Raw genomic sequence first — 8,178 nt, 5'->3', positions numbered from 1 at the left:
CTCGTATCGGCTCATTGGTGAGCCCATCTCGTCGGGGTTTTAGTCGGTTATCTTTATTTTACTAGTCATACATTTAAGGTATCTTTCGGGGGTCTTGTCCCAGCAAGTACGTTTTCCAGTCAAGATTCATGATTAGAGGTTTCATAGACTAGTCAGTTTAGTTATGTTAGACATGCAAGGTGTTTAGCCATCTTTGGCTCATTCATGTTATTTCCTCATTCATGTTTAAATAAGTATTTTGATTAAGTATTATGACTTATTGCATTTTATAAAGGCTCATCATGCATTCACGTTGTATTCCGCTCATGTTATGCCTCATGATGATTCAGCAAGCCATGTGGTTCGCTCGGTCACATGCAGTAAGGCACCGAGTGCCGTGTTTCGCCCAGGCCATGGTTCGGGGCGTGACATGTTACTCATATTTCGGTTTCAACATTCACTTAGTTCTTATTGTAGAGATGTAGTTGCCGGGGGGATTTGGTTTCGACCTAGCCTATCATCCTCCTTTTTGCAAAATGTTTAGCACGTATAAGAGCACTTCAGTTTCAGGATTTATCATATAGAGTGATTTTTTTTTAATATTCAGGTACCAGTACGATGCCAATGCTCCTGGTATTTGAACTTAAATAGATCTGTGTCTAATGCCAATACAATATTTTTTGATAAGGGTATCTAATGCCAATACAATATTTCAGGCTTATGCCAGCTGGAATAATCTCAGCATGTTAAGGAATCCTACCAGGCAAATCTTCTTACTTTAATTTATATTCTAGCCTGGTATCAATTTCTTCATTATGAAACACCCACGTTTAAGGATCATTACTTACAATAAAAATTTCTCTCATCTACCTGCTGTTATTTGTGCATATACATGAGATATTACCATGTTTTGATTCCATGCCATTGAATATCTTAACACATTATTTGAGTAATTCAACAAACTATTCAAACTAAAAATCCGATTACTATGCTTCATGAGATATTGTATCAGATATCTAGTATAATCCTCCTCCTACTGTTAGTAAAGTATCCCTATTTTTTAAAATTTTATTTGACAGGATGCAGTCTCACCAACTGGAGGAAGCAGGTCCATCATTGATGTTCATCACAGAAGATATTATTTCTTTATCCCACAGAATAAACTTGGTCAGGACGTTTTCATAAGAGCCACAGAAATCAGGGGATTACCTAGCATAATTAAAATGCCCTTCGGAGATGGCAAACCAATTAAAGTACCTGTTGCGAAAAATATGCTGGATTCACATTTGAAAGGAAGTCTTTTCGAAAAAGGCAATACAATGGTGACAATAATCATAGCAGCTGCCGAGGTATATCTTTTAAGATAAAGGGAATCAAAAGCTGTAACGACATACCAATATAAATGCCTTTCTCTGCCCGATTCTCTTCTTCTCATTCCTTCGCTTGACACTTCCTTCATTGGGATTGTTTGGACTTATAGGTTCACTGGGGGGGTATATTTTACCCATGCATACGGACCTAAATTCCAAAAGAAAAAAAAAAGCTTCTAACTTCTTTTCACTCTGTCAAAATCCAAAAGTCAATAAAAATCATAGCCGAAAATATTTTTAGGGAATGTTTTCCTTTTCTAGTGTGTGGTTAGTTTGAATTGTTGAAAAAAAAAAAAATTCCAAGGAAAATGTTTTCCACCAAAAGAAGGGAAATGACTTACATCACTTCATGACAAAGTCAGTTTCTTTACCATCCCAACACTTAGACATTGTTGTGATTACTAAGTTACTCGGCCTCTCCTAAAATGTCATCGGGTGCATGTCGCATCCTTCGAAAGTAGTATATTTTTGGAGGATCCGACACGGTTGCCGCAACACTTTCGAAGAGTCCGAGTAACTTAGGTTGTGAATGTGAACACTCAAGAATATCATCAAAACGACATCCTCATGTTCCAATCCCCCACCTCATACCATTACAATCCCAACTAAGCCCGAGAAAATGATCAAGTACTCCTGTACCAAATTAGTTGTCATATTTCGCTTCTCGAAAATCAAACTACTTTTACCTACACTTTAAGATATATTTTCCATCAAATTGACATGAGAAAAGTTGCAACTTATATGTTATCATTGTCAACAACAACAACAACCGAGTGAAATCCCACATCGTTGGGACGGAGGGTAGTAGGTGTATTTCTTACTCCTAAAAGGTAGGACTATGGAAAGACCCCTTTCTAGAAGCATAAAAAGAAGTAAGATAAGGTTAAGAGATTCAATAAGAGATTCAAAGCGATATGGAAGAAATAATGCAAGCAACGGATAACACGGGATAATCATAACACAGAAATAACATAATATTGAAAAAATCGGAAATAACACGATAATCAAAGCATAGGAAATAACCGTAATAACGAAATCGAAGCACAAAAAATTATATTGCAATAATGCGACTACTAATAAGAACGGATAACGAGACTATCTACTAGCCTTCTACCTTAATTTGGGTCCTCCAAACCCTCCTATCTAAGGTCATGTCCTCGGTAAAAGAAAGCGCCATGTCGTGTCTAATTACCTCTCCCTAATACTTCTTCGGCCTACCCCTACCTCGTCCGAAACCATCCATGGCCAACCTCTCACACCTCCGCATGAGGGTGTCTCTCCTCTTCACATGCCCAAACCATCTCAATCTCGACTCGCATCTTGTCTTCCACCGAGGCCACCCCACCTTATCCCGAATATCCTCATTCCTAATCCTCGTCACTCTATGTGGCCACACATCCATCTCAACATTCTCATCTCGGCAACTTTCATCTTTTGAACGTGAGAGATCTTAGAGAACACTCCGCCCCGTCAAAGATAGTCGGCCTAACCACTACTTTGTAAACTTGCCCTTTTTGGTGGCACCTTCTGTCACAGCACAAGCAAGCCTCCATTTCATCCACCCCCGCCCCGATGTGTGACATCATCGTCAATCTCCCCGCCGCCTTGCACAAATATATTGGTACTTGAAACTACTTTTCTTCCAGATGACAAAATACCAAGCCTTACTTCCGAGTCGGCCTCCCAGGTGCTTCGCTCGAACTTACACTCCAAGTACTCGTCTTGGTCCTACACGAGAAACCCTTTAGATTCCGCAGTATGTCTCCAACACTCCCGAAGCGTTAACTCCGCTAGAGAGTCTCGTCAATCGGGACTATGTCGTCCGCGAAAAGCATACACCATGGCACCTCACCTGAATTTGCCGTGTCAATCCATCCACACACCAAGGAAAATAAAAACGGACTAAGAGCTATCCTTGATGCAACCCCATCACAACCTCGAGTCTCCTCCTACCGTCCTCACCAATTTGGCTCCCTCACATGTCCTTGATCACCCTAATGTACGCCACGGGTACCTTTTAGCCTCCAAGCATTTCCATAGGATCCGTCTGAACTTTGTCATAAGCCTTTTCTAGGTCGATGAATACCATGTGTAAGTCCCTCTTCCTCTCCCTATCTCGCTCCACCATCCTTCTCAAAGATGGATGGCTTTAGTTGAACGTATATGAATCCGAACTGGTTTTAAAATAGACACACCTCTCCTTACCCTCATCTCCACCACCCTTTCCCACACTTTCCAGTATAGCTTAGCAAGATACCTCTATAGTTGTTGAAATATCTCCTTATTCTTGTATAGAGGATCATTACATTCGCCCTCCATTCTTCGGGCATCAATGCCGTCTTAAAGATGACATTAAACAACCTAGTCGCCCACTCCAAAAACGCTCTTCCGTAATTTGTCGGAACAAAATGCGCTCTTCCTCGCGCATCCTGAAAATAAGCCCTAACCTCGTCAACCTTAATACTCCTAGTAGCCAAAATCGCGACGCCTTTGCTTATGTTCTAAATCACCCAACACAATGTCTCTCCCCTTCTTCATTCAAGAGTTTGGAGAAGTATGACTGCCATCTCCGTCTAATGAGAGTCTCCTCTAACAATACTTTGCCATGCTCGTCCTTGATGCATTTTACTTGATCCACATCACGTGCCTTTCTCTCCCTCGCCTTGGCTAGCCTGAACAATTTCTGGTCCCCTCCTTTCTCTTCTAGTTCAGCATACATACGTTCAAAAGCTGCCGTTTTTGCCGTCGAAACTGCCAACTTCGCCTCCTTCCTCGCCATCTTATAAAGTTCTGTATTCGTCCACTTCTCCACCTCAAAACTTCGCATACGCCATCTTCTTTGCTTCCACCTTCCCTTGAATATCTATTCCACCACTGCTCCCCTCGATGCTGACCACGACTACCTGTCGAGACCCCCAACACTTCCCTTGCTACCACCCTAATGCAACTAGCCGTCTTATCCCACATACTGGTCGCATCCCCACTACTATCCCAGGCCCCCATATCCTTCAATTTCTCTCCCATCTCCAGTAGCACTAATAGTGGTCAAACTCCCCCATTCCTAGGTCGGTCCTCCACGACCCTCTTCTTCCTCGTCATCTTGATCGCTAAATCCATCACCCAAAAATACGGGTTGTAAGATATTCGTTGTATGACCTTACAATCCTTGCACGTACCTTTATCATCCTTCGTAAAAAAAAGTCTATTTGAGTCTTAGCCACCGAACTACGGAAGGTTACCAAGTGCTCCTCCTTCTTTGAGAAACTCGAATTGGCTATCACCAACCCAAAAGCTCTTGCAAAATCCAAAAGTGAGACTCCTCCTCCATTCCCCGTCCCCGGGGCCAAAGCCTCCATGCACATCATCATAACCTCCCGAAATAGGTCCGATGTGTCCATTGAAATCACCTCCCACGAATAGCTTCTCAGTGTATGCCTCCCACTAATTCGTCAAAATCCTCCCAAAAGCGCCTCTTCTCCTCGTTTTGCCGGCTGGTTTATACACTAATAATGTTCAAAGTGAGTCCTTCAACGACCACCTTAATCGACATCATCCTATCAGTGACTCTCCTAACCTCTACCACCTGATCTCTCAATTCACTATCTACTAAAATGCCCACCCCATTTCTATACTTCGACCTACCAGAGAACCACAGCTTATACCCGTCTACCTCCTTAGCTTTAGGACTTACCCATTTGGTCTCTTGGATACAAGCTATATTAATCTTCCTCTTCTTAAGAATCTTAACTAGCTCTATGGACTTCCCCGTTAACGTTCCAATGTTCCAAGATCCTACTCTCAACCTAGACGCTCCTTTAACCCACTTACCCCTCCTAACCCTCGCCCCCGTCCCCCAACGAGAACATGACCCTAGTCTACCATCACTAAGCAAAGCCACGAAAATGAGTATGAACTAATAAACTATTCAAAAGTCTAAAGGTAGCAAAAAAAATGTAACTACAAGTGTATGGACAAATAATGGATATGGCAACGGAGGTACCAACTCCGATTGAAATGAACTCGATCGCCGGAAAACACTTTGTTCAACGTTCGAGTATCGTTCACCGTTCATTCGTCGGAGTTCTTGTTCACCGTTAATCGCCGAATTATTCTCACGGACTACACGGGGAGCGAGAGAAGAGGGGGAACAAGAAAAGAAAAAGAAAAAAAGAAAAAAAAGAGAGAAAGAGAGGGAGGTGGCCGGAAAATGCTCCCGAAAAAAAAAAAAAAAAAAATTGATTTTTACGCGGCGCCGGAGAGCGACGAAAAAGGGGAAAAGGAGTAGAGAAGAGGAAGAGGAGAAGAAGAAAAGGAAAGAGAGAAGAAAAGTAAGTCTAGCCGGAAAAGTTGCCGGCGTTACCTGGTCGCCGGCGTTACCTGGGCAGTGGTGCGGTCTGGTCGCCTGACGGGATGGCGAGTGGGAGGAGGGAGGAGATGTTACCGTTGGTTAAGTTGGGCAGGTGGTTACAACACATTGTTTAACTCTTGAGCGGGCTGACAGAATGATATTGACACTCACATCTCTCACTTCAACAAAAAAAAAAAAAAAAAAAAAAAAGCTGCAACTTATAGTTAGGACGGAGGGAGTAAATGATTTCTCCAGCTAAAATATTTCCTATGGAAGACACTTTCTATGTAAAAGATATTTGTCTATACCAAAAGCACCCCAAAAATATCATAATTTGCATAGCGAAATGCCCAAATCTGAAAATGGAATAAAACCGTAAACCCTGAAGTTGCAAATCAACCAGGTAGGGGTGTGTGGATGGATCTTCACGATATATGACAGGTTATCCATCAGACTTGTAAAAGAAAGAGATTAGTTATCCAGCAGTAGCCCGTATTTCGATGGATACAAATGATAAAACCATTCATAAGGGTTTCATAAAAATGCAGAAAATCATGACATGTGAGTTGAATATAATAACGAATAAGATAATTACACCTCTCGACCTATGTGAACACATTAACCCAGGGACATCTGTTTGTACAATTAGTAACAAAGAGAATGCTAAGTAGTCTCCAATGGGGAAAAAAAAACAGTTTCTTAAAATGAACAGACATTCAGTAATTCTACTCATTCTTTTTTGTCCCTCAGTTTCTTATAAATATATTGGTATTGAATTATAAACCAGATAAAAAATGCAGGCCCAACAGAGGTTCCCAGCTAAAGAGTGCACATTCTTACACGAGAAGTGGCAGAGTAGAGAAGGAACTAGGTACTAGAGAGGTCAAGACTTAAAAAAGACCCTTACCTCAGTTAAGACCGGCACCATCCATCCACACACCCCTACTTGCCTACCTCCACCCCAACCCCCCACCCCTCACCCACCACCTGCCAACCCGCTCCACACGCACCCCCCCACCCCCACTTACCACACGCCTACCACCACTATCAGAAGTTACACTTCGATTCTAAAAACTTCAAAGTGTTTTGCTTTAAATATATGTAAATGCTCTTAAAATGACATTTTCCAACTTTGCCTACCAAACACAAGAAAATGAGTAGAAAACACACTTATTTTCCGTGGAAATTTTTTTCCCTCATACCAAATACACCCAACAACAAAAGCAACCAAAAACATCATAGTAATTTGCAGAACAAAATGCCCAAATCTAAAAATAAGCATAAAACCTTAAACCCTAGTCCAAAATGAAGATTAACCTGGAGGTCTCAAGCTAGCTCTTTTACGTTTAGTCTTGTTACTTGCTCTTCAACTTTTTTGGTAATCGACTATCAGTTAAGCTGTGAAAAGCACAACTGAATGGTGGAACCCTAAATCGGAAAGTCTTAAATTTAATGACTGAGCTCCTATCAAAAATGTTTTCCTTAAAAAACTTCATAGTGTTTTGCTTTGAATATATGCAACTGCTCTTAAAGAAAATCACGAGAAAATATTTTCTTGGAAACCATTTTCCCTCATACCAAACAGCACCCAAAAATATGTGTTATGTGGCGTAAATATTTTCTCCCAGTAGACATAGAGCGTAATTTTCCCTAAATTCGTCTATATCAACAACACCCAAAAATACTCGAATGTTGTAAGTCAATAATAAAAACTGATTATAACTGAAAAATGAAGATTAGTAATACCCGGAGATATTCTTGTCGCCGGAGAGTTGAGTGCGGATACGGGTCGGGTCGATAAGAAAGGGGTCGGATTATTGATCTTAGGGCTCCGAAACCCATTTTTGTAGCTGTGATTTTGCGTGGGAGAGATGATTTAGGGCTGCTGTGTTCGTTTTGTGGTTTTGTGGAAAATGGAAAGGAACCCGGGTCGGGTCGGGTCGGGTTATATGTAAGCTGGGCTGGATCTTTGGACCAATTTAGGCTGAAATGGGAATTAAACGGGCAATTTGCACGACTGTCCTTATTCAGGGGTGGTCTTTAATTTTTTACTCTCAAATTGGTGGTCTTTCATTTTTAGTCCTTTGCTAAAATCTCTTGGTTCCGAGTTTGAACCCCAGCTCAGTCAAAATTTTTTTTTAAAAAATTACAACATAGAGTTTGGATTCGCAAGGCAGAGTTTTGCAGTTTAGGTAGAGTTTTGCTACCTTCAGACATAAGGCAAGCTCTACCTTAAGGCAAAATTCTACCTTAAGTTAGAGGTTTGCATTAAGGGGGAAAAAAAAAAAAAAACTTCTTTTTTTTTTTTTTTACTCAGTTAGAACTTTTTAAACTCTGCATTAAGGTCTTTTGCCTGAATAGGCCTAGATTTGGGTTGGGTCTTTTTACCATGTGGATTTCGATGTGGATTAAATTAAGTGACATGTCATATTTTATTGGACAAATATTTATTGGGTGACTTTTGATGTGATATAGGGAAAG

General features: G+C 41.1%; 1 long non-coding RNA gene across 1 annotated transcript; it reads right to left on the bottom strand.

Moving 5' to 3' along the window:
- Positions 1-1,037: 1,037 nt before the first annotated feature.
- On the bottom strand, positions 1,038-7,812 carry LOC132045032 (uncharacterized). The gene is made up of 3 exons (XR_009412337.1): positions 7,444-7,812; positions 1,367-1,497; positions 1,038-1,123 (listed from the first exon to the last, which is right to left on the bottom strand). It is a non-coding gene; the product is annotated as an uncharacterized LOC132045032 (long non-coding RNA).
- Between the last annotated feature and the right edge of the window lie 366 nt (positions 7,813-8,178).

Source organism: Lycium ferocissimum, unplaced genomic scaffold (genome assembly GCF_029784015.1).
Source record: "Lycium ferocissimum isolate CSIRO_LF1 unplaced genomic scaffold, AGI_CSIRO_Lferr_CH_V1 ctg592___fragment_3, whole genome shotgun sequence".
In the NCBI taxonomy this organism is placed as follows: domain Eukaryota; kingdom Viridiplantae; phylum Streptophyta; class Magnoliopsida; order Solanales; family Solanaceae; genus Lycium; species Lycium ferocissimum.
Note: the sequence above shows the minus strand (reverse complement) of the source record. Positions and strands in the feature narration are given on the sequence as shown.